This window comes from Lissotriton vulgaris, chromosome 5 (assembly GCF_964263255.1).
Source record: "Lissotriton vulgaris chromosome 5, aLisVul1.2, whole genome shotgun sequence".
NCBI classification, from domain to species: Eukaryota; Metazoa; Chordata; class Amphibia; order Caudata; family Salamandridae; genus Lissotriton; species Lissotriton vulgaris.
In genome coordinates this window covers 1,469,715,389-1,469,721,643 of record NC_141693.1, presented here as the reverse complement: position 1 = coordinate 1,469,721,643, position 6,255 = coordinate 1,469,715,389, and the positions used below count along the sequence as shown (strand labels likewise).

General features: G+C 39.6%; 1 pseudogene; it reads right to left on the bottom strand.

The window, feature by feature from the left end:
• Window positions 1–757: 757 nt before the first annotated feature.
• Window positions 758–5,337, bottom strand: LOC147712776 (uncharacterized; annotated as a pseudogene).
• Between the last annotated feature and the right edge of the window lie 918 nt (window positions 5,338–6,255).

Sequence of the window (6,255 nt, the reverse complement as noted above, 5' to 3'; positions counted from 1 at the left end):
CAGGGAGAGTAGGAAAGTGTCATGTCTATCCCTTTCACTAGCACCACTGCACCATTAGGGGCGGAGAGCCATGCGACCACACTGGCACTATAATGCAATGTTGTCTGTGAGAGTCTAACTTAGGTTTTGTAATGGAAGGGTACCCTTCCATTACCAAAAAAATACTATGTCTAGACACACGTGAAACTTTTCCCATTTCGGATGAGTGTTGTACCAAATACCAATTTGCTCTTGTTTGCAAGTCCTGAAAATGATTTTGATTCAGGTCTGCATTATAAAACTCAAGCAAAGCAGACACAAAACTTCTATAAATCTGGTCCTAATAATCAGATTGTTTTTCTCCTGCTTTGGAAAGATTACTTTTTAAACTCTACTGCGAGAGGTAGACACTTGTATAAAATACAAGTTGCTATTTTTGGCTAGGTTTGTGCTGCAGAAATACCACAAGCACCTTCATACAAAAGAAGTGGTCTGCAGCAGTGTTATACCTTTGCATTCAGATAAGCTTAACGTGTGCCGCTACTCCCATACTCCTGACTCACTAGGATTTCCCTTTTTTTGAAGTACAGTGCATTTTCTGACGCTGTTTGACATGGTGACCATTTGTAAAAGACTAAACAAAACAGTGGTAAAGGAAAAATTATCAAAAGGGATGTGTCAACATGTAATTTTATATATCTAAAGCACATATTTGGCCCCACAGGGGCCAGGATACCAAACAAGAGAAAAATTCTAGAACAAAAAAAATCCAGGGAAAAGAGCCCAGACTACTGCAACAAAAACAACTGGCTTAACTAAAACCAGCAACTTCGTGGTTTGATTCTAGATGCGGAGATTTCCTTAATCCTCTTCTGGCATTGCCAATTTTTATAGCCAGCTTCCTTCTCATACTTCTCTTGTCCAGTAATTGCCAGCCGTTGGCACTGCACACATACTTCATAAGCTCTGGAAAAAGAAAATAACATACATCAGTATCATGTTGCACCTTTATTTTTGGTTTTGAATAGGGCTGGGCTGCCTATAAAAAGTTCCAATTCCATTATTTCATACAGTGTGCCAGATGCAATATGGTTAGGGTTACAGGGTTCCTAAGTGAAACATTAAGGCCACTTGGTCAAAGAGGCTCAGGTGAGAGCAAAGCATTGATGAAGAGGGGGGCAGAAGGACAAAAAAGATAAAGTTCCTTTATGAACTATGAGCCCCTGATCCGTAATGACAGTTCTAGCCCCAAGTAGTAGTCGGTCTTCTGCCTCTTTCACCCTTTTGAAATGCTGGGCTACTTGGAAGAAAGACTGTACACATGTAGATGCATTAAAACAAACATGCCATAGTCATGTTCACTAGACGCTGTCATGCTTCCTCTGCAAACAGAAAGTAATCAGTGCCAGATTTCTTTACAAAACCATCCTGGAGGCAGCCACGGTGAGTCTGAACTGTACTTGCAATATTCATATTTGGAAAACAGTCTAAGAAACTAGCATAGTGACCAGAAATCAAAATAGGAGCTTACAACGAAGTGTTAGGACCAGGACCAACTGATCTAATTATTAGGGAGTTGATCAGGTCTAAATAAAAGCTGCGAGCACGGTATATTTTAATATAATAATAGCAGAATTTATAAGAGCGTGAACAGCTACCTCAAACAGAGGTGTCCCGGCACTAAGAAAGAACCCCGGGTGCAACCGCTAGACCGGCAGTTGTGGTGCTGAGCTAAGGATCTAGATTAAAAAGCAGAGTCTTCAGGGCCTTCCTAAAGACGGGCTCCAATTTGATCTGCCTCAGAGAGCTGGGCAGCGCATTCCAGAGCTTTGAGGTCACGGTCTAAAAGGATCTGCCTCCAATGTGAGTCTTCTTGAACCTGGGGACGCTCAACAGGTTCAGGGCATTAGATCTTAGAGTCCTATTTTGTTTGTAGCTACACAGATGTAGTTTCAAATAGTTAGGGCATTTTCCATTGAGAGACCGGAAAGCAAGGGTAAGTGCATTGAATTCTATTCTCCTAGCCACGGGCAGCCAATGGAGTAACTTAATATGTGGCGAGATGTGATGCCGGAAGGGTACTCTCCTAATAATTCTTGCTGCTGCATTTTGGACTAGATGCAGTCTTTTAATTTGGTAGGCCAACAGCCCTACATATAGGCTGTTGGCATAATCCAGTCTTGACGTCACTGTGGCATGTATGATCACCCGACGACATTCCTCAGGCAGAAGTTGGATGACTTTACGCAGACCTTTTAATTTCCCAAAAAAGGCCGCTGACACCTGCGTGATCTGGGCAGAAAGGGAGAGGTCTGTCTCCCATAGAACCCCTAGATTTTTTGGCGATGCTGCTGGGATAGGTGGATGGCCCATTACCTGTGGCCACCAAAGCTCCGTGGGTGGAGGGCAAATATTTCCAAAGAATAATGCCTCCGTGCAGTTTGCTATCACCCATTCATCCAGTTTCAGCACCTCACACCTGGAACTACAGATTTACAAATGAAATCCCAACTCAAGGCTTTGCGCCAGATTTGCATGCCATTTGTAGCACAAGCTCAGCACAAACTGTTAAGAAATTACAAGCCACCCCCATATTGTTTTTTGCAGACAGCTGTTCAGTAATGATGGAGTCATCGTTCAATTATGATACAAAACCACATAGGCAAACATAACTTAACACAGTGTATAATGAATTTTCACAATCCCAGTAATATCTTACCAAACAATGCATCAACCTTCTCCTCATCAAGGACAGCTGTTTCAGCACGAGCCTTCGTTACAACTTTTGCAGATGCAAGTTCTTTAGGAGAAAAAAGTATTTTGCTGATACTATTGAGAAGAAAACCTGCACTGTCCCGAGCTGCCATGACTTCATCCAAGAGTCTATGCAAATTTCTCTTTGAACAAGTACATCTCTGAACCGTGAAGGATTGTTTGAGTCCTTTACCAACTGCTGCATATCAGTCTTCAAAATAACACAACTATTAACTATTTGCCATTATGTTAGGTTACATGCTAAAAAATATGTATAGGAGAGAGTGTTTTTTTTATTTTGATTTGCCATCTGTAAATGGCTAACAATGTAATATTTGCTAGGTTAGCTCCAGGAGTATAAAGCAGCCATATTTAAAAACATTGCATGCAGAAAGATTTCAAAGTCCTCATGCTGGAACTCTACAAGGTTTGTCCTATATAAACTTTAACTGTGTTAAAAGAGTGGCAAAGAAGTACCTTTTGTACAGTGAATGATCAACTGCATATTTTTGATACTGTTGTATCTGTTAAATTCCTTGAATTGGTCAAAGCAGACAGCCCAGCTTGCAAATACTGTATAGCCAACCCACTATTGCAAGTGCCTTGCAACTGTGCTATAATCAAATAAATACAGTTGTTAAAGGCAGCAGATAATAAATACAATATACACTAAACAAGCATACTTTTTAGCAATGCATGTGTTTGGATGGTAAAAAGGATTATTAATGGGAATTTGTTGCAGTTTACGTGGAAAGGTAGAATATCATAGTGTTCGTTTTCGGCTTGTAACCGTATACACTCCTCATCCAGACAGGAACCAGGGCCAACAGAAAAGCTTTTGTTTTGATAAATTAAGGACAAGGAGTAATATACCATTTCCTTAGAGAGAAAGCAAATCATAATTAGGGCATACAAGTGGAAATGCTATTTCCTATGTACCTTTAAAAAAATTACCCCAGTGTTGAATGATGGACTTTCCTCCGTCATCAAATGAAATGATTCTTGGTTGTCCTGAGGGGAAAAAAAGAAAAGCAACCATTAGTCCATCATTTATACTGATCATATCAAACAGTTTTCCATTTGTTTACTCACATTTTAATAGGTAGGTATATGTGCCCTATTGTTGAGTAAATGAATGCACTATATTAATTCAATGTTTTAAAAAGTATGAAGGCTTTTTGCAGAGATAACCGGTAGAACTTATGTGGTTTTGGCAACAAAGGGCATGTTACGTTACGTTCACTGAGCAAAAAAGGCTGGCATACAGGCCTAATAATATGCAAATGTGTATAATGGCAGCACTCATTTAGCTCTGCTTACATTAAGTTCACAGATTACGTTGCTTGCAAACGGGTCATCATGGCAAGCGGTACGGTTCACATCCACATGCGTTACTGCCGATGGAAAGTCACTGTAGGCCGGGCTGTGTGACTGAGCCGTGAGCCACAAAACCTTGTGGTGTCAAACTATGTGTTGCAAAGTGTACCATCATTTTGGGATTTTGTTTGCAGGGTCTAGTAGATGTTACTCCATTGCTCGAAATAGCCAGCTCCTGTGTAGGAAATCATTTTTTGGGTATTAACTGGTGTGGTGGTGAAAGGGAGGCATGTTTTTGTCCTTGATATTTGGATTTAAGTGGGGACTCCAAGACAAGTTCTTTTTCACGTTCTACTTCGTCATATTTACTTGTAGATTTTAGATGAAGGACACTAGCCATCCCTGCTAAAAGGGCCAAGTTTTCAAGTTTCTGCAAATTCACCCGCGAACTCGCATCTCCAGGCTGAGAAGCTGTGCTTTCGGCATGAGTATGGTTAGCAACTCTTATGTGATCCTGCCCACTCTGCTTTGCTTTTTTGTCCTTGCATCTTTTCTCTGCAGTTTCTTCCTCTTGGAGTTGAATAGCTTGCAATTAAGTCTTCAAAAATAAGACACTGTTTCTTCACTAAAAAATGAAAAAAAAACATTTATAAATAAACTTCAAAACAGAGATAACACATTGATCACTTGCAATATATCTTCAAGCGCTAGCCAGAATATATAAATAAACAGGTATTGATATTAAAGGACAAATGTATAATCTATCCATAACAAAGTAAGTTTTCCTTATTAGACAGTACACATTGTAAGCCTGAACTTGAACCTCCTGAAAAAAGTTGCCTAAATAAAATAGTTTATCCACAAATGGCTGCCTTATAGTAGTGCCACAAGCTAAAAGTTTCAGCCCTTTTCATAAGTGGTACATTTGTCATTGGAGAGCAATGCAAGGTATATGTGAGGACATTCATGTTAATTTTTACCGACCATTATTGGATTAACTTACTCTCAAATGTAGGATTTTACTGAATCATGTTGGTAATTAGTACTAATATCCTGCAGTTGCAATCCTAATATAAAAGTTTACATATTGTGCTTACCAGATGATTGGAAAAGAATCATAGCTTTAAAATCTCTCTCTTCGGTGATTGGCCGACCAGTTTCATCTATATTTTCTACCAGCCATTTACAAAGAACTTCTCCGGAATTGTCCAAAAGCAGAAAGTCTCTATATTTTCTAACACACACGGAGTATTCCAAGTGAAAAAATAGGACGTTGAAAGAAACCATGATTATGTCCTGCTAGATATAAAAACCAGGAATTCATTTGTGACTGGTTTAAGTTTCGGAGGTATAATACAAAGCATATCTAACTGATTCACAGATTATTTAATTGGAGAAAAGCATCACAAAAAGTACACTGACCTGGTGCAATTTATAACTAATATGAGTATATTTTGGAATACAAAGAAGTGTCAAGCATTCACTGAAGGCAATTGAGGAAATTGCATAATTATCCAGTTTAAAAAAAATATATATTTTACAGAGTTTTATATAGCGCAAATTTGACCCGAATCGGGTATCAGAGCGCGTAACATAGTACCAGTTGCATTACATGACGACACATTCATTTTTTTTTGTAGTTTTTTTATTTTGTTAGGCATGAGGAGATTAAGTGATTTGCCCAGAATCACAGAATGTTCAACGTCATTGCCTAGACTCTAACCTAGTTCCCCAGATTCGATGTTGACCGCCCTAGCCATTACGTGCTAAAGGGATTACATTCTTATGATATAATGGTAGGCAGCTCCCTATGGAGCTGCAATAATTTGACTCATTGCCATCATACGGAAAGCAATTCAATTGGCATTGCTTGGTAGCGCAATACAGCTGTACACACCATTAACCATGCCCCATCTCATCCGTTCTATCACATGCTTCTAACGGTAGAAAGTTACCACTGTGAACCCAATAGGACTATGGGAAGACTTCTGATTCTGTTTGCCCGGGGAAAAAGCTAGAGTGGGGATTTCTTGGAAGAAAGGCGACTAAACGGTAGTTGGGGCAAGGGAGCTCACACATGTATCTGCACCATTTGCAAACCACATGCACCTCAAGGCAACAGGAGCAAAGAGAGATTTGGAGACTGTAGACAGTGTGGTAAATGTCATAGAAATACTTAAATAAGTTGTTCCTAGTGGTCTCATG